Below are 20,783 nucleotides of genomic sequence, written 5' to 3' on the forward strand. Positions count from 1 at the left end.
CTCACTCTTTCTGTCTCACTCACACACAAACACACTCTCTCACAAAAATAAGACTCTCTCTCACGCACAAACAAATTCTCTCTCTCTCTTTCACACACACACCGACATGCACTCACACTCACTCTCTCTCACACAGACAAACACACTCTCTCACACACACTCTCCCTCTCTCTCTCTCTCTCTCACACACACACATTCTCTCTCTCTCACACACATACACTCACTCTCTCACATGCACACACACACTCTCTCTCACACACACACACTCAAACATACTCTCTCACACACATACAAATTCTCCCTCTCTCTGTCACACACATGCATGCTGACACACTCACTCTCTCTCTCACACACACACACACACACCCCTCACACACACACACTCACACACTCTCCCTCATATACACACACTTTCGCTCTCTCTCTCACACACACATTCTCTCCCTCACACACACACACTCTCTCTCTCACACACATTCTCTCTCACACACAAACACACTCTCACACACATACAAATTCTCCCTCTCTCTCTGTCACACACATACATGCACACACAATCATACACCCACACACTCTCTGTCTCTCGCAGACACAAACACCCACACACTCACTTCTCAGACACACACACTCCACCCACACAAACACACACACACACACACACACACACACACACACAGACATATACAACTCTCACACACACACATAAAGGCTTCCTCTCTCACGCGCTTACACACACTGTCTCTCACTCTCACATTCACACACTCACACAGACTTTCTCTCTCTCTCTCTCTCTCACACAGGCACAAACAAAATGAGGTCAGGAGCTGAGTGACCCTGGGGCATCCCAAACTGGGTGTCGCTGAGCAGGTTATTGCTGAGCAGGTGCTGCTCGATAGCCCTGTTGGTGAGCCCTTCCATCACTTTTCCGAGGATTGGGAAGAGATAGACGGGAGTGGAATTTGCTGATTTGGATTTGTCCTGCTTTTTATGTGCAGGACATACCTGGATAATTTGGCAGATGGCCAGGTAGATCCCAGTGTTGTCACTGTCCTGGGAGAACTTGGCTCGAGGAAGGGCATGTTGTGGAGCAGCAGCGTTCAGGAGCAGTGCCAGAATCTTGGCAGGGCCCATAGCCTTTGTAGTGTCCAGTGTCTCTTGATGTGAGACGGAGTGAATGTAATTGTTTGAAGAATGGTGTGTGTGATGGTGGGGAGCACAGGAGGAGACTGAGGAAGATGATCCAGTGGGCACTTGCGTCTGAAGATTGTTGTAAATGCCTGAGCCTTATCTTTGAAACCGAGGGGTTGGACTCTTCCATGTTTGGGAAGGGGGAGTGACTCCTCTCCAAGAAGATGTGAAATTTGGGGGGAGTGTGTGGGTGTGGGAAGGTTTGTTTGGGGAAAAAGGGAGACATGTCAGGAGTGGGATTTGAACCCACGCCCCTAGAAAGGGACCAGAATTCACAAGGCCAGATGCAGAGCAAGGACTAACACTCCTTAAGTCTGGCGCCTTAGACCACTCGGCCATCCTGACAGGATGGTGATGCCCCTCTCTTTCTCACTCTGCACAGTTAGTCACCTTGCCCTTGTGCAGACACAAAATACAATTCCGCATTTCTGCAGCTCCCTTGCCATTCACACTCAACAACAATCCCTCATATAGACTCTGTCTCTCTCTCACACACTCTCTCTCTCACACACACACACACACACACACACACAATCTCTCTCACACACATACACAAATTGTCTCTCTCTTTCACACACACACTCACACCCTTTCTCTCTCACACACACAAATTCTCACTCCCTCTCTATCTCTCACACACATTAACACATTCTCTCTCACATGAACAGACAAACACACACTCTCTATCATACACACTCTCAGTCTCTCACACACACACTCACACACACACACGCACACCCTTTCTCTCTTTCACACACACACTCTCTCACATGCGCACACAAACACACACTCTCTATCACACACACTCTCACTCTTTCTGTCTCACTCACACACAAACACACTCTCTCACAAAAAATAAGACTCTCTCTCACGCACAAACAAATTCTCTCTCTCTCTTTCACACACACACCGACATGCACTCACACTCACTCTCTCTCACACAGACAAACACACTCTCTCACACACACAAAATCTCCCTCTCTCTCTCTCTCTCACACACACACACACATTCTCTCTCTCTCTCACACATACACTCACTCTCTCACATGCACACACACACTCTCTCTCACACACACACACTCAAACATACTCTCTCACACACATACAAATTCTCCCTCTCTCTGTCACACACATGCATGCTGACACACTCACTCTCTCTCTCACACACACACACACACACCTCCTCACACACACACACTCACACACTCTCCCTCATATACACACACTTTCGCTCTCTCTCTCTCACACACACATTCTCTCCCTCACACACACACACACTCTCTCTCACACACATTCTCTCTCACACACAAACACACTCTCACACACATACAAATTCTCCCTCTCTCTCTGTCACACACATACAGGCTCACACAATCATACACCACACACTCTCTGTCTCTCGCAGACACAAACACCCACACACTCACTTTCTCAGACACACACACTCCACCCACACAAACACACACACACACCACACACACACACACAGACATATACAACTCTCACACACACACATAAAGGCTTCCTCTCTCACGCGCTTACACACACTGTCTCTCACTCTCACATTCACACACTCACACAGACTTTCTCTCTCTCTCTCTCTCTCACACAGGCACAAACAAAATGAGGTCAGGAGCTGAGTGACCCTGGGGGATCCCAAACTGGGTGTCGCTGAGCAGGTTATTGCTGAGCAGGTGCTGCTCGATAGCCCTGTTGGTGAGCCCTTCCATCACTTTTCCGAGGATTGGGAGAGATAGACGGGAGTGGAATTGGCTGAGTTGGATTTGTCCTGCTTTTTATGTGCAGGACATACCTGGATAATTTGGCAGATGGCCAGGTAGATCCCAGTGTTGTCACTGTCCTGGGAGAACTTGGCTCGAGGAAGGGCATGTTGTGGAGCAGCAGCGTTCAGGAGCAGTGCCAGAATCTTGGCAGGGCCCATAGCCTTTGTAGTGTCCAGTGTCTCTTGATGTGAGACGGAGTGAATGTAATTGTTTGAAGAATGGTGTGTGTGATGGTGGGGAGCACAGGAGGAGACTGAGGAAGATGATCCAGTGGGCACTTGCGTCTGAAGATTGTTGTAAATGCCTGAGCCTTATCTTTGAAACCGAGGGGTTGGACTCTTCCATGTTTGGGAAGGGGGAGTGACTCCTCTCCAAGAAGATGTGAAATTTGGGGGGAGTGTGTGGGTGTGGGAAGGTTTGTTTGGGGAAAAAGGGAGACATGTCAGGAGTGGGATTTGAACCCACGCCCCTAGAAAGGGACCAGAATTCACAAGTCCAGATGCAGAGCAAGGATTAACGCTCCTTGAGTCTGGCGCCTTAGACCACTCGGCCATCCTGACAAGCTGCTGAGCCAAGCCTTCCCGATCTCTTTCTCACTCTGTACAATTAGTCACCATGCACTTGTGCAGACACAAAAATGCAATTCCGCATTTTTGCAGCTCACTTGCATTCACACTCAGCAACAATTCCTCATACACAGTCTCTCTCTCTCTCACACACACTCACACACACACACACACACACACACACAAACACTCTCTCTCACACACACACACAAACCCTCTCTCACACACACAATCGCTCTCACATGCATATACATACACTCTCTCTCTCTCACACACACTCACACTCTCCATCTCACAAGCACGCACACACATTCGTTCACACACACTCACAATCCCTTTCTGTCTCTCATACCCCACACAAGCACAAATTCTCTCTCTCTCTCTCTCTCCACACACACATACTCTCTCCAACACACACACACACTCTCTCTCACACACACAAACACACACTCTCACACACGCACACTCTCTCTCACACACTCATACATAAGCATTCCCACTCACACACACAAACACCTGCACTCACACTCTCTCTCACACACACTCTCTCTCACACACACACACTCACATGCACTCACAATCTCTCTCTCTCACACACACACACGCACTCTCTGTCTGTCTCTCACACCCACACACAAACACACCCTCTCTCACACACACACCACATACGCACTCTCTCCCTCACACACAAACACACACACACACACACACACACTCTCTCTCCCTCTCACACACACTCACTCTCTCACACACACATTTTCTCTCACACAGACACTCTCTCTCACAGACACACATTCGCTCTCTCACACACTCACACACACACACCTGCACTCACTCTCACACTCACAGACACAAACCCTCTCTCACACACACTCTCTCTGTCTCACACACACACACACTCAAATGGACTCACAATCTCTCTCACACACACATACAAACACACACACAAACTCATATACCCACAGGCACACACTCTCTCCTCACACACACACACATACTCTCTCTCACACCCACACACAGACACACACACCCAACCTCTCTATCACACACACACGCACACACTCACCAACACATACAATCTCTCTCTCTCTCACACACAGACACAAATAAAATGAGGTCAGGAGCTGAGTGACCCTGGGGCATCCCAAACTGGGTGTCACTGAGCAGGTTATTGCTGAGCAGGTGCTGCTCGATAGCCCTGTTGGTGAGCCCTTCCATCACTTTTCCGAGGATTGGGAAGAGATAGACGGGAGTGGAATTTGCTGATTTGGATTTGTCCTGCTTTTTATGTGCAGGACATACCTGGATAATTTGGCAGATGGCCAGGTAGATCCCAGTGTTGTCACTGTCCTGGGAGAACTTGGCTCGAGGAAGGGCATGTTGTGGAGCAGCAGCGTTCAGGAGCAGTGCCAGAATCTTGGCAGGGCCCATAGCCTTTGTAGTGTCCAGTGTCTTTTGATGTGAGACGGAGTGAATGTAATTGTTTGAAGAATGGTGTGTGTGATGGTGGGGAGCACAGGAGGAGACTGAGGAAGATGATCCAGTGGGCACTTGCGTCTGAAGATTGTTGTAAATGCCTGAGCCTTATCTTTGAAACCGAGGGGTTGGACTCTTCCATGTTTGGAAAGGGGAGTGACTCCTCTCCAAGAAGATGTGAAATTTGGGGGAGTGTGTGGGTGTGGGAAGGTTTGTTTGGGGAAAAAGGGAGACATGTCAGGAGTGGGATTTGAACCCACGCCCCTAGAAAGGGACCAGAATTCACAAGGCCAGATGCAGAGCAAGGACTAACACTCCTTAAGTCTGGCGCCTTAGACCACTCGGCCATCCTGACAGGATGGTGATGCCCGCTCTCTTTCTCACTCTGCACAGTTAGTCACCTTGCCCTTGTGCAGACACAAAATACAATTCCGCATTTCTGCAGCTCCCTTGCATTCACACTCAACAACAATCCCTCATATAGAGTCTGTCTCTCTCTCACACACTCTCTCTCTCACACACACACACACACACACACAATCTCTCTCACACACATACACAAATTGTCTCTCTCTTTCACACACACACACTCACACTCTCAGTTTCTCTCACACACACAAATTCTCACTCCCTCTCTATCTCTCACACACATTAACACATTCTCTCTCACATGAACAGACAAACACACACTCTCTATCATACACACTCTCAGTCTCTCACACACACACTCACACACACACACGCACACCCTTTCTCTCTTTCACACACACACTCTCTCACATGCGCACACAAACACACACTCTCTATCACACACACTCTCACTCTTTCTGTCTCACTCACACACAAACACACTCTCTCACAAAAATAAGACTCTCTCTCTCACGCACAAACAAATTCTCTCTCTCTCTTTCACACACACACCGACATGCACTCACACTCACTCTCTCTCACACAGACAAACACACTCTCTCACACACACAAAATCTCCCTCTCTCTCTCTCTCTCTCACACACACACATTCTCTCTCTCTCTCACACATACACTCACTCTCTCACATGCACACACACACTCTCTCTCACACACACACACTCAAACATACTCTCTCACACACATACAAATTCTCCCTCTCTCTGTCACACACATGCATGCTGACACACTCACTCTCTCTCTCACACACACACACACACACACACTCCCTCACACACACACACAACACTCTCCCTCATATACACACACTTTCGCTCTCTCTCTCACACACACATCTCTCCCTCACACACACACACTCTCTCTCTCACACACATTCTCTCTCACACACAAACACTCTCACACACATACAAATTCTCCCTCTCTCTCTGTCACACACATACATGCTCACACAATCATACACCCACACACTCTCTGTCTCTCGCAGACACAAACACCCACACACTCACTTTCTCAGACACACACACACACACCCCACACAAACACACACACACCACACCCCCCACACACAGACATATACAAACTCTCACACACACACATAAAGGCTTCCTCTCTCACGCGCTTACACACACTGTCTCTCACTCTCACATTCACACACTCACACAGACTTTCTCTCTCTCTCTCTCTCTCACACAGGCACAAACAAAATGAGGTCAGGAGCTGAGTGACCCTGGGGATCCCAAACTGGGTGTCGCTGAGCAGGTTATTGCTGAGCAGGTGCTGCTCGATAGCCCTGTTGGTGAGCCCTTCCATCACTTTTCCGAGGATTGGGAAGAGATAGACGGGAGTGGAATTGGCTGAGTTGGATTTGTCCTGCTTTTATGTGCAGGACATACCTGGATAATTTGGCAGATGGCCAGGTAGATCCCAGTGTTGTCACTGTCCTGGGAGAACTTGGCTCGAGGAAGGGCATGTTGTGGAGCAGCAGCGTTCAGGAGCAGTGCCAGAATCTTGGCAGGGCCCATAGCCTTTGTAGTGTCCAGTGTCTCTTGATGTGAGACGGAGTGAATGTAATTGTTTGAAGAATGGTGTGTGTGATGGTGGGGAGCACAGGAGGAGACTGAGGAAGATGATCCAGTGGGCACTTGCGTCTGAAGATTGTTGTAAATGCCTGAGCCTTATCTTTGAAACCGAGGGGTTGGACTCTTCCATGTTTGGGAAGGGGAGTGACTCCTCTCCAAGAAGATGTGAAATTTGGGGGAGTGTGTGGGTGTGGGAAGGTTTGTTTGAAGAAAAAGGGAGACATATCAGGAGTGGGATTTGAACCCACGCCCCTAGAAAGGGACCAGAATTCACAAGTCCAGATGCAGAGCAAGGATTAACGCTCCTTGAGTCTGGCGCCTTAGACCACTCGGCCATCCTGACAAGCTGCTGAGCCAAGCCTTCCCGATCTCTTTCTCACTCTGTACAATTAGTCACCATGCACTTGTGCAGACACAAAAATGCAATTCCGCATTTTTGCAGCTCACTTGCATTCACACTCAGCAACAATTCCTCATACACAGTCTCTCTCTCTCTCTCACACACACACACACACACACACACACACACAAACACTCTCTCACACACACACACACACACACACACCCCTCTCTCACACACACAATCGCTCTCACATGCATATACATACACTCTCTCTCTCACACACACACTCACACTCTCCATCTCACAAGCACGCACACACATTCGTTCACACACACTCACAATCCCTTTCTGTCTCTCATACCCCACACAAGCACAAATTCTCTCTCTCTCTCTCCCACACACACATACTCTCTCCAACACACACACACACTCTCTCTCACACACACAAACACACACTCTCACACACGCACACTCTCTCTCACACACTCATACATAAGCATTCCCACTCACACACACAAACACCTGCACTCACACTCTCTCACACACACTCTCTCTCACACACACACACTCACATGCACTCACAATCTCTCTCTCTCACACACACACACGCACTCTCTGTCTGTCTCTCACACCCACACACAAACACACCCTCTCTCACACACACCCACATACGCACTCTCTCCCTCACACACAAACACACACACACACACACACACTCTCTCTCCCTCTCACACACACTCACTCTCTCACACACACATTTTCTCTCACACAGACACTCTCACACAGACACACATTCGCTCTCTCACACACTCACCCACACACACCTGCACTCACTCTCACACTCACAGACAAGCACAAACGTACACACTCTCTCTGTCTCACACACACACACACTCAAATGGACTCACAATCTCTCTCTCACACACACATACAAACACACACACAAACTCATATACCCACAGGCACACACTCTCTCTCTCACACACACACATACTCTCTCTCACACCCACACACAGACACACACACCCAATCTCTCTATCACACACACACGCCACACACTCACCAACACATACAATCTCTCTCTCTCTCACACACAGACACAAATAAAATGAGGTCAGGAGCTGAGTGACCCTGGGGCATCCCAAACTGGGTGTCACTGAGCAGGTTATTGCTGAGCAGGTGCTGCTCGATAGCCCTGTTGGTGAGCCCTTCCATCACTTTTCCGAGGATTGGGAAGAGATAGACGGGAGTGGAATTGCTGATTTGGATTTGTCCTGCTTTTTATGTGCAGGACATACCTGGATAATTTGGCAGATGGCCAGGTAGATCCCAGTGTTGTCACTGTCCTGGGAGAACTTGGCTCGAGGAAGGGCATGTTGTGGAGCAGCAGCGTTCAGGAGCAGTGCCAGAATCTTGGCAGGGCCCATAGCCTTTGCAGTGTCCAGTGTCTTTTGATGTGAGACGGAGTGAATGTAATTGTTTGAAGAATGGTGTGTGTGATGGTGGGGAGCACAGGAGGAGACTGAGGAAGATGATCCAGTGGGCACTTGCGTCTGAAGATTGTTGTAAATGCCTGAGCCTTATCTTTGAAACCGAGGGGTTGGACTCTTCCATGTTTGGGAAAGGGGAGTGACTCCTCTCCAAGAAGATGTGAAATTTGGGGGGAGTGTGTGGGTGTGGGAAGGTTTGTTTGGGGAAAAAGGGAGACATGTCAGGAGTGGGATTTGAACCCACGCCCCTAGAAAGGGACCAGAATTCACAAGGCCAGATGCAGAGCAAGGACTAACACTCCTTAAGTCTGGCGCCTTAGACCACTCGGCCACATCCTGACAGGATGGTGATGCCCGCTCTCTTTCTCACTCTGCACAGTTAGTCACCTTGCCCTTGTGCAGACACAAAATACAATTCCGCATTTCTGCAGCTCCCTTGCATTCACACTCAACAACAATCCCTCATATAGAGTCTGTCTCTCTCTCACACACTCTCTCTCTCACACACACACACACACACACAATCTCTCTCACACACATACACAAATTGTCTCTCTCTTTCACACACACACTCACACTCTCAGTTTCTCTCACACACACAAATTCTCACTCCCTCTCTATCTCTCACACACATTAACACATTCTCTCTCACATGAACAGACAAACACACACTCTCTATCATACACACTCTCAGTCTCTCACACACACACTCACACACACACACGCACACCCTTTCTCTCTTTCACACACACACTCTCTCACATGCGCACACAAACACACACTCTCTATCACACACACACTCACTCTTTCTGTCTCACTCACACACAAACACACTCTCTCACAAAAATAAGACTCTCTCTCACGCACAAACAAATTCTCTCTCTCTCTTTCACACACACACCGACATGCACTCACACTCACTCTCTCTCACACAGACAAACACACTCTCTCACACACACACAAAATCTCCCTCTCTCTCTCTCTCTCTCACACACACACACACATTCTCTCTCTCTCTCACACATACACTCACTCTCTCACATGCACACACACACTCTCTCTCACACACACACACTCAAACATACTCTCTCACACACATACAAATTCTCCCTCTCTCTGTCACACACATGCATGCTGACACACTCACTCTCTCTCTCACACACACACACACACACACACTCCCTCACACACACACACTCACACACTCTCCCTCATATACACACACTTTCGCTCTCTCTCTCACACACACATTCTCTCCCTCACACACACACACTCTCTCTCTCACACACATTCTCTCTCACACACAAACACACTCTCACACACATACAAATTCTCCCTCTCTCTCTGTCACACACATACATGCTCACACAATCATACACCCACACACTCTCTGTCTCTCGTCTCTCTCAGACACAAACACCCACACACTCACTTTCTCAGACACACACACTCCACCCACACAAACACACACACACACACACACACACACACAGACATATACAACTCTCACACACACACATAAAGGCTTCCTCTCTCACGCGCTTACACACACTGTCTCTCACTCTCACATTCACACACTCACACAGACTTTCTCTCTCTCTCTCTCTCTCACACAGGCACAAACAAAATGAGGTCAGGAGCTGAGTGACCCTGGGGGATCCCAAACTGGGTGTCGCTGAGCAGGTTATTGCTGAGCAGGTGCTGCTCGATAGCCCTGTTGGTGAGCCCTTCCATCACTTTTCCGAGGATTGGGAAGAGATAGACGGGAGTGGAATTGGCTGAGTTGGATTTGTCCTGCTTTTTATGTGCAGGACATACCTGGATAATTTGGCAGATGGCCAGGTAGATCCCAGTGTTGTCACTGTCCTGGAGAACTTGGCTCGAGGAAGGGCATGTTGTGGAGCAGCAGCGTTCAGGAGCAGTGCCAGAATCTTGGCAGGGCCCATAGCCTTTGTAGTGTCCAGTGTCTCTTGATGTGAGACGGAGTGAATGTAATTGTTTGAAGAATGGTGTGTGTGATGGTGGGGAGCACAGGAGGAGACTGAGGAAGATGATCCAGTGGGCACTTGCGTCTGAAGATTGTTGTAAATGCCTGAGCCTTATCTTTGAAACCGAGGGGTTGGACTCTTCCATGTTTGGGAAGGGGGAGTGACTCCTCTCCAAGAAGATGTGAAATTTGGGGGAGTGTGTGGGTGTGGGAAGGTTTGTTTGGGGAAAAAGGGAGACATGTCAGGAGTGGGATTTGAACCCACGCCCCTAGAAAGGGACCAGAATTCACAAGTCCAGATGCAGAGCAAGGATTAACGCTCCTTGAGTCTGGCGCCTTAGACCACTCGGCCATCCTGACAAGCTGCTGAGCCAAGCCTTCCCGATCTCTTTCTCACTCTGTACAATTAGTCACCATGCACTTGTGCAGACACAAAAAATGCAATTCCGCATTTTTGCAGCTCACTTGCATTCACACTCAGCAACAATTCCTCATACACAGTCTCTCTCTCTCTCTCACACACACACACACACACACACACACACACACACTCTCTCACACACACACACACACACAAACCCTCTCTCACACACACAATCGCTCTCACATGCATATACATACACTCTCTCTCTCTCACACACACTCACACTCTCCATCTCACAAGCACGCACACACATTCGTTCACACACACTCACAATCCCTTTCTGTCTCTCATACCCCACACAAGCACAAATTCTCTCTCTCTCTCTCCCACACACACATACTCTCTCCAACACACACACACACACTCTCTCTCACACACACAAACACACACTCTCACACACGCACACTCTCTCTCACACACTCATACATAAGCATTCCCACTCACACACACAAACACCTGCACTCACACTCTCTCTCACACACACTCTCTCTCACACACACACACTCACATGCACTCACAATCTCTCTCTCTCACACACACACACGCACTCTCTGTCTGTCTCTCACACCCACACACAAACACACCCTCTCTCACACACACCCACATACGCACTCTCTCCCTCACACACAAACACACACACACACACACACACTCCTCTCTCCCTCTCACACACACTCACTCTCTCACACACACATTTTCTCTCACACAGACACACATCGCTCTCTCCACACACTCACACACACACACCTGCACTCACTCTCACACTCACAGACAAGCACAAACGTACACACTCTCTCTGTCTCACACACACACACACTCAAATGGACTCACAATCTCTCTCACACACACATACAAACACACACACACAAACTCATATACCCACAGGCACACACTCTCTCTCTCACACACACACATACTCTCTCTCACACCCACACACAGACACACACACCCAACCTCTCTATCACACACACACGCACACACTCACCAACACATACAATCTCTCTCTCTCTCACACACAGACACAAATAAAATGAGGTCAGGAGCTGAGTGACCCTGGGGCATCCCAAACTGGGTGTCACTGAGCAGGTTATTGCTGAGCAGGTGCTGCTCGATAGCCCTGTTGGTGAGCCCTTCCATCACTTTTCCGAGGATTGGGAAGAGATAGACGGGAGTGGAATTTGCTGATTTGGATTTGTCCTGCTTTTTATGTGCAGGACATACCTGGATAATTTGGCAGATGGCCAGGTAGATCCCAGTGTTGTCACTGTCCTGGGAACTTGGCTCGAGGAAGGGCATGTTGTGGAGCAGCAGCGTTCAGGAGCAGTGCCAGAATCTTGGCAGGGCCCATAGCCTTTGCAGTGTCCAGTGTCTTTTGATGTGAGACGGAGTGAATGTAATTGTTTGAAGAATGGTGTGTGTGATGGTGGGGAGCACAGGAGGAGACTGAGGAAGATGATCCAGTGGGCACTTGCGTCTGAAGATTGTTGTAAATGCCTGAGCCTTATCTTTGAAACCGAGGGGTTGGACTCTTCCATGTTGGGAAAGGGGAGTGACTCCTCTCCAAGAAGATGTGAAATTTGGGGGAGTGTGTGGGTGTGGGAAGGTTTGTTTGGGGAAAAAGGGAGACATGTCAGGAGTGGGATTTGAACCCACGCCCCTAGAAAGGGACCAGAATTCACAAGGCCAGATGCAGAGCAAGGACTAACACTCCTTAAGTCTGGCGCCTTAGACCACTCGGCCATCCTGACAGGATGGTGATGCCCGCTCTCTTTCTCACTCTGCACAGTTAGTCACCTTGCCCTTGTGCAGACACAAAATACAATTCCGCATTTCTGCAGCTCCCTTGCATTCACACTCAACAACAATCCCTCATATAGAGTCTGTCTCTCTCTCACACACTCTCTCTCTCACACACACACACACACACACAATCTCTCTCACACACATACACAAATTGTCTCTCTCTTTCACACACACACTCACACTCTCAGTTTCTCTCACACACACAAATTCTCACTCCCTCTCTATCTCTCACACACATTAACACATTCTCTCTCACATGAACAGACAAACACACACTCTCTATCATACACACTCTCAGTCTCTCACACACACACTCACACACACACACGCACACCCTTTCTCTCTTTCACACACACACTCTCTCACATGCGCACACAAACACACACTCTCTATCACACACACTCTCACTCTTTCTGTCTCACTCACACACAAACACACTCTCTCACAAAAATAAGACTCTCTCTCACGCACAAACAAATTCTCTCTCTCTCTTTCACACACACACCGACATGCACTCACACTCACTCTCTCTCACACAGACAAACACACTCTCTCACACACACAAAATCTCCCTCTCTCTCTCTCTCTCTCACACACACACACATTCTCTCTCTCTCTCACACATACACTCACTCTCTCACATGCACACACACACTCTCTCTCACACACACACACTCAAACATACTCTCTCACACACATACAAATTCTCCCTCTCTCTGTCACACACATGCATGCTGACACACTCACTCTCTCTCTCACACACACACACACACACTCCACCCACACAAACACACACACTCACACACTCTCCCTCATATACACACACTTTCGCTCTCTCTCTCACACACACATTCTCTCCCTCACACACACACACTCTCTCTCTCACACACATTCTCTCTCACACACAAACACACTCTCACACACATACAAATTCTCCCTCTCTCTCTGTCACACACATACATGCTCACACAATCATACACCCACACACTCTCTGTCTCTCGCAGACACAAACACCCACACACTCACTTTCTCAGACACACACACACTCCACCCACACAAACACACACACACACACACACACACACACACAGACATATACAACTCTCACACACACACATAAAGGCTTCCTCTCTCACGCGCTTACACACACTGTCTCTCACTCTCACATTCACACACTCACACAGACTTTCTCTCTCTCTCTCTCTCTCACACAGGCACAAACAAAATGAGGTCAGGAGCTGAGTGACCCTGGGGGATCCCAAACTGGGTGTCGCTGAGCAGGTTATTGCTGAGCAGGTGCTGCTCGATAGCCCTGTTGGTGAGCCCTTCCATCACTTTTCCGAGGATTGGGAAGAGATAGACGGGAGTGGAATTGGCTGAGTTGGATTTGTCCTGCTTTTTATGTGCAGGACATACCTGGATAATTTGGCAGATGGCCAGGTAGATCCCAGTGTTGTCACTGTCCTGGGAGAACTTGGCTCGAGGAAGGGCATGTTGTGGAGCAGCAGCGTTCAGGAGCAGTGCCAGAATCTTGGCAGGGCCCATAGCCTTTGTAGTGTCCAGTGTCTCTTGATGTGAGACGGAGTGAATGTAATTGTTTGAAGAATGGTGTGTGTGATGGTGGGGAGCACAGGAGGAGACTGAGGAAGATGATCCAGTGGGCACTTGCGTCTGAAGATTGTTGTAAATGCCTGAGCCTTATCTTTGAAACCGAGGGGTTGGACTCTTCCATGTTTGGGAAGGGGAGTGACTCCTCTCCAAGAAGATGTGAAATTTGGGGGAGTGTGTGGGTGTGGGAAGGTTTGTTTGGGGAAAAAGGGAGACATGTCAGGAGTGGGATTTGAACCCACGCCCCTAGAAAGGGACCAGAATTCACAAGGCCAGATGCAGAGCAAGGATTAACGCTCCTTGAGTCTGGCGCCTTAGACCACTCGGCCATCCTGACAAGGCTGAGCCAAGCCTTCCCGATCTCTTTCTCACTCTGTACAATTAGTCACCATGCACTTGTGCAGACACAAAAATGCAATTCCGCATTTTTGCAGCTCACTTGCATTCACACTCAGCAACAATTCCTCATACACAGTCTCTCTCTCTCTCCACACACACACACACACACACACACACACTCTCTCACACACACACACACACACACACTCTCTCTCACACACACAATCGCTCTCACATGCATATACATACACTCTCTCTCTCACACACACTCACACTCTCCATCTCACAAGCACGCACACACATTCGTTCACACACACTCACAATCCCTTTCTGTCTCTCATACCCCACACAAGCACAAATTCTCTCTCTCTCTCTCACACACACACACACACACTCTCTCAACACACACACACACTCTCTCTCACACACACAAACACACACTCTCACACACGCACACTCTCTCTCACACACACTCATACATAAGCATTCCCACTCACACACACAAACACCTGCACTCACACTCTCTCTCACACACACTCTCTCTCACACACACACACACTCACATGCACTCACAATCTCTCTCTCTCACACACACACACGCACTCTCTGTCTGTCTCTCACACCCACACACAACACACCACTCTCTCACACACACACACACTCTCTCTCACTCACACACAAACACCACAACACACACACACACTCTCTCTCCCTCTCACACACACTCACTCTCTCACACACACATTTTCTCTCACACAGACACTCTCTCTCACACAGACACACATTCGCTCTCTCACACACTCACACACACACACCTGCACTCACTCTCACACTCACAGACAAGCACAAACGTACACACTCTCTCTGTCTCACACACACACACACTCAAATGGACTCACAATCTCTCTCACACACACAACAAACACACACACAAACACATATACCCACACGCACACACTCTCCTCTCACACACACACATACTCACTCTCACACCCACACACAGACACACACACCCAACCTCTCTATCACACACACACGCACACACACACACACCAACACATACAATCTCTCTCTCTCTCACACACAGACACAAATAAAATGAGGTCAGGAGCTGAGTGACCCTGGGGCATCCCAAACTGGGTGTCACTGAGCAGGTTATTGCTGAGCAGGTGCTGCTCGATAGCCCTGTTGGTGAGCCCTTCCATCACTTTTCCGAGGATTGGGAAGAGATAGACGGGAGTGGAATTTGCTGATTTGGATTTGTCCTGCTTTTTATGTGCAGGACATACCTGGATAATTTGGCAGATGGCCAGGTAGATCCCAGTGTTGTCACTGTCCTGGGAGAACTTGGCTCGAGGAAGGGCATGTTGTGGAGCAGCAGCGTTCAGGAGCAGTGCCAGAATCTTGGCAGGGCCCATAGCCTTTGTAGTGTCCAGTGTCTCTTGATGTGAGACGGAGTGAATGTAATTGTTTGAAGAATGGTGTGTGTGATGGTGGGGAGCACAGGAGGAGACTGAGGAAGATGATCCAGTGGGCACTTGCGTCTGAAGATTGTTGTAAATGCCTGAGCCTTATCTTTGAAACCGAGGGGTTGGACTCTTCCATGTTTGGGAAGGGGAGTGACTCCTCTCCAAGAAGATGTGAAATTTGGGGGAGTGTGTGGGTGTGGGAAGGTTTGTTTGGGAAAAAGGGAGACATGTCAGGAGTGGGATTTGAACCCACGCCCCTAGAAAGGGACCAGAATTCACAAGGCCAGATGCAGAGCAAGGACTAACACTCCTTGAGTCTGGCGCCTTAGACCACTCGGCCATCCTGACAAGCTGCTGAGCCAAGCCTTCCCGATCTCTTTCTCACTCTGTACAATTAGTCACCATGCACTTGTGCAGACACAAAAATGCAATTCCGCATTTTTGCAGCTCCCTTGCATTCACACTCAGCAACAATTCCTCATACACAGTCTCTCTCTCTCTCACACACACACACACACACACAAACACTCTCACTCACACACACACACACACACACAACCCTCTCTCACACACACAATCGCTCTCACATGCATATACATACACTCTCTCTCTCTCACACACACTCACACTCTCCATCTCACAAGCACGCACACACATTCGTTCACACACACTCACAATCCCTTTCTGTCTCTCACACCCCACACAAGCACAATTCTCTCTCTCTTCTCCTCCCACACACACATACTCTCTCAACACACACACACTCTCTCTCACACACACAAACACACACTCTCACACACGCACACTCTCTCTCACACACTCATACATAAGCATTCCCACTCACACACACAAACACACACTCACTCTCTCTCTCACACACACTCTCTCTCACACACACACACTCACATGCACTCACAATCTCTCTCTCTCACACACACACACGCACTCTCTGTCTGTCTCTCACACCCACACACAAACACACCCTCTCTCACACACACCCACATAAGCACTCTCTCCCTCACATACAAACACACACACACACACACACACACACTCTCTCTCCTCTCACACACACACACTCTCTCACACCACACATTTTCTCTCACACAGACACTCTCTCTCACACAGACACACATTCGCTCTCTCACACACTCACACACACACACCTGCACTCACTCTCACACTCACAGACAAGCACAAACGTACACACTCTCTCTGTCTCACACACACACACACACACTCAAATGGACTCACAATCTCTCTCACACACACATACAAACACACACACAAACACATATACCCACAGGCACACACTCTCTCTCTCACACACACACATACTCTCTCTCACACCCACACACAGACACACACACACCCAACCTCTCTATCACACACACACGCACACACTCACCAACACATACAATCTCTCTCTCTCTCACACACAGACACAAATAAAATGAGGTCAGGAGCTGAGTGACCCTGGGGCATCCCAAACTGGGTGTCACTGAGCAGGTTATTGCTGAGCAGGTGCTGCTCGATAGCCCTGTTGGTGAGCCCTTCCATCACTTTTCCGAGGATTGGGAAGAGATAGACGGGAGTGGAATTTGCTGATTTGGATTTGTCCTGCTTTTTATGTGCAGGACATACCTGGATAATTTGGCAGATGGCCAGGTAGATCCCAGTGTTGTCACTGTCCTGGGAGAACTTGGCTCGAGGAAGGGCATGTTGTGGAGCAGCAGCGTTCAGGAGCAGTGCCAGAATCTTGGCAGGGCCCATAGCCTTTGTAGTGTCCAGTGTCTTTTGATGTGAGACGGAGTGAATGTAATTGTTTGAAGAATGGTGTGTGTGATGGTGGGGAGCACAGGAGGAGACTGAGGAAGATGATCCAGTGGGCACTTGCGTCTGAAGATTGTTGTAAATGCCTGAGCCTTATCTTTGAAACCGAGGGGTTGGACTCTTCCATGTTTGGGAAAGGGGAGTGACTCCTCTCCAAGAAGATGTGAAATTTGGGGGAGTGTGTGGGTGTGGGAAGGTTTGTTTGGGGAAAAAGGGAGACATGTCAGGAGTGGGATTTGAACCCACGCCCCTAGAAAGGGACCAGAATTCACAAGGCCAGATGCAGAGCAAGGACTAACACTCCTTAAGTCTGGCGCCTTAGACCACTCGGCCATCCTGACAGGATGGTGATGCCCGCTCTCTTTCTCACTCTGCACAGTTAGTCACCTTGCCCTTGTGCAGACACAAAATACAATTCCGCATTTCTGCAGCTCCCTTGCATTCACACTCAACAACAATCCCTCATATAGACTCTGTCCTCTCTCTCACACACTCTCCTCTCACACACACACACACACACAATCTCTCTCACACACATACACAAATTGTCTCTCTCTTTCACACACACACTCACACTCTCAGTTTCTCTCACACACACAAATTCTCACTCCCTCTCTATCTCTCACACACATTAACACATTCTCTCTCACATGAACAGACAAACACACACTCTCTATCATACACACTCTCAGTCACTCACACACACACTCACACACACACACACACAAACCACACACACTCTCTCTCTCACACACACTCTCACTCTTTCTGTCTCACTCACACACAAACACACTCTCTCTCACAAAAATAAGACTCTCTCTCACGCACAAACAAATTCTCTCTCTCTCTTTCACACACACACCGACATGCACTCACACTCACTCTCTCTCACACAGACAAACACACTCTCTCACACACACAAAATCTCCCTCTCTCTCTCTCTCTCTCACACACACACATTCTCTCTCTCTCTCACACATACACTCACTCTCTCACATGCACACACACACTCTCTCTCACACACACACACTCAAACATACTCTCTCACACACATACAAATTCTCCCTCTCTCTGTCACACACATGCATGCTGACACACTCACTCTCTCTCTCACACACACACACACACACTCCTCACACACACACACTCACACACTCTCCCTCATATACACACACTTTCGCTCTCTCTCTCACACACACATTCTCTCCCTCACACACACACACACTCTCTCTCTCACACACATTCTCTCTCACACACAAACACACTCTCACACACATACAAATTCTCCCTCTCTCTCTGTCACACACATACATGCTCACACAATCATACACCCACACACTCTCTGTCTCTCGCAGACACAAACACCCACACACTCACTTTCTCAGACACACACACTCCACCCACACAAACACACTCTCACACACAAACACACACAGACATATACAACTCTCACACACACACATAAAGGCTTCCTCTCTCACACGCTTACACACACTGTCTCTCACTCTCACATTCACACACTCACACAGACTTTCTCTCTCTCTCTCTCTCTCACACAGGCACAAACAAAATGAGGTCAGGAGCTGAGTGACCCTGGGGATCCCAAACTGGGTGTCGCTGAGCAGGTTATTGCTGAGCAGGTGCTGCTCGATAGCCCTGTTGGTGAGCCCTTCCATCACTTTTCCGAGGATTGGGAAGAGATAGACGGGAGTGGAATTTGCTGAGTTGGATTTGTCCTGCTTTTTATGTGCAGGACATACCTGGATAATTTGGCAGATGGCCAGGTAGATCCCAGTGTTGTCACTGTCCTGGGAGAACTTGGCTCGAGGAAGGGCATGTTGTGGAGCAGCAGCGTTCAGGAGCAGTGCCAGAATCTTGGCAGGGCCCATAGCCTTTGTAGTGTCCAGTGTCTCTTGATGTGAGACGGAGTGAATGTAATTGTTTGAAGAATGGTGTGTGTGATGGTGGGGAGCACAGGAGGAGACTGAGGAAGATGATCCAGTGGGCACTTGCGTCTGAAGATTGTTGTAAATGCCTGAGCCTTATCTTTGAAACCGAGGGGTTGGACTCTTCCATGTTTGGGAAGGGGAGTGACTCCTCTCCAAGAAGATGTGAAATTTGGGGGGAGTGTGTGGGTGTGGGAAGGTTTGTTTGGGAAAAAGGGAGACATGTCAGGAGTGGGATTTGAACCCACGCCCCTAGAAAGGGACCAGAATTCACAAGGCCAGATGCAGAGCAAGGACTAACACTCTTGAGTCTGGCGCCTTAGACCACTCGGCCATCCTGACAAGATGCTGAGCCAAGCCTTCCCGATCTCTTTCTCACTCTGCACAGTTAGTCACCATGCCCTTGTGCAGACACAAAAATGCAATTCCGCATTTTTGCAGCTCACTTGCATTCACACTCAGCAACAATTCCTCATACACAGTCTCTCTCTCTCTCACACACACACACACACACACACACA

The 20,783-nt window shown here is 48.8% G+C and overlaps 11 non-coding genes across 11 annotated transcripts; all 11 read right to left on the reverse strand.

Moving 5' to 3' along the window:
* Window positions 1-1,413: 1,413 nt before the first annotated feature.
* Window positions 1,414-1,533, reverse strand: trnal-uaa (transfer RNA leucine (anticodon UAA)). Its single transcript has 2 exons — window positions 1,496-1,533; window positions 1,414-1,459 (listed from the first exon to the last, which is right to left on the reverse strand). It is a non-coding gene; the product is annotated as a tRNA-Leu (tRNA).
* Window positions 1,534-3,412: 1,879 nt separating this feature from the next.
* Window positions 3,413-3,532, reverse strand: trnal-caa (transfer RNA leucine (anticodon CAA)). Its single transcript has 2 exons — window positions 3,495-3,532; window positions 3,413-3,458 (listed from the first exon to the last, which is right to left on the reverse strand). It is a non-coding gene; the product is annotated as a tRNA-Leu (tRNA).
* Window positions 3,533-5,249: 1,717 nt separating this feature from the next.
* On the reverse strand, window positions 5,250-5,369 carry trnal-uaa (transfer RNA leucine (anticodon UAA)). Its single transcript has 2 exons — window positions 5,332-5,369; window positions 5,250-5,295 (listed from the first exon to the last, which is right to left on the reverse strand). It is a non-coding gene; the product is annotated as a tRNA-Leu (tRNA).
* Window positions 5,370-7,243: 1,874 nt separating this feature from the next.
* On the reverse strand, window positions 7,244-7,363 carry trnal-caa (transfer RNA leucine (anticodon CAA)). The gene is made up of 2 exons: window positions 7,326-7,363; window positions 7,244-7,289 (listed from the first exon to the last, which is right to left on the reverse strand). It is a non-coding gene; the product is annotated as a tRNA-Leu (tRNA).
* Window positions 7,364-9,072: 1,709 nt separating this feature from the next.
* trnal-uaa (transfer RNA leucine (anticodon UAA)) lies at window positions 9,073-9,194 on the reverse strand. Its single transcript has 2 exons — window positions 9,155-9,194; window positions 9,073-9,118 (listed from the first exon to the last, which is right to left on the reverse strand). It is a non-coding gene; the product is annotated as a tRNA-Leu (tRNA).
* A 1,886-nt stretch (window positions 9,195-11,080) lies between these two features.
* On the reverse strand, window positions 11,081-11,200 carry trnal-caa (transfer RNA leucine (anticodon CAA)). The gene is made up of 2 exons: window positions 11,163-11,200; window positions 11,081-11,126 (listed from the first exon to the last, which is right to left on the reverse strand). It is a non-coding gene; the product is annotated as a tRNA-Leu (tRNA).
* A 1,692-nt stretch (window positions 11,201-12,892) lies between these two features.
* Window positions 12,893-13,012, reverse strand: trnal-uaa (transfer RNA leucine (anticodon UAA)). The gene is made up of 2 exons: window positions 12,975-13,012; window positions 12,893-12,938 (listed from the first exon to the last, which is right to left on the reverse strand). It is a non-coding gene; the product is annotated as a tRNA-Leu (tRNA).
* Window positions 13,013-14,892: 1,880 nt separating this feature from the next.
* Window positions 14,893-15,012, reverse strand: trnal-caa (transfer RNA leucine (anticodon CAA)). Its single transcript has 2 exons — window positions 14,975-15,012; window positions 14,893-14,938 (listed from the first exon to the last, which is right to left on the reverse strand). It is a non-coding gene; the product is annotated as a tRNA-Leu (tRNA).
* A 1,699-nt stretch (window positions 15,013-16,711) lies between these two features.
* On the reverse strand, window positions 16,712-16,831 carry trnal-caa (transfer RNA leucine (anticodon CAA)). The gene is made up of 2 exons: window positions 16,794-16,831; window positions 16,712-16,757 (listed from the first exon to the last, which is right to left on the reverse strand). It is a non-coding gene; the product is annotated as a tRNA-Leu (tRNA).
* Window positions 16,832-18,537: 1,706 nt separating this feature from the next.
* On the reverse strand, window positions 18,538-18,657 carry trnal-uaa (transfer RNA leucine (anticodon UAA)). The gene is made up of 2 exons: window positions 18,620-18,657; window positions 18,538-18,583 (listed from the first exon to the last, which is right to left on the reverse strand). It is a non-coding gene; the product is annotated as a tRNA-Leu (tRNA).
* A 1,828-nt stretch (window positions 18,658-20,485) lies between these two features.
* On the reverse strand, window positions 20,486-20,604 carry trnal-caa (transfer RNA leucine (anticodon CAA)). The gene is made up of 2 exons: window positions 20,567-20,604; window positions 20,486-20,531 (listed from the first exon to the last, which is right to left on the reverse strand). It is a non-coding gene; the product is annotated as a tRNA-Leu (tRNA).
* Window positions 20,605-20,783: the final 179 nt, after the last annotated feature.

The sequence above is a fragment of the Hemiscyllium ocellatum genome, unplaced genomic scaffold (genome assembly GCF_020745735.1).
Source record: "Hemiscyllium ocellatum isolate sHemOce1 unplaced genomic scaffold, sHemOce1.pat.X.cur. scaffold_3888_pat_ctg1, whole genome shotgun sequence".
NCBI lineage: Eukaryota > Metazoa > Chordata > Chondrichthyes > Orectolobiformes > Hemiscylliidae > Hemiscyllium > Hemiscyllium ocellatum.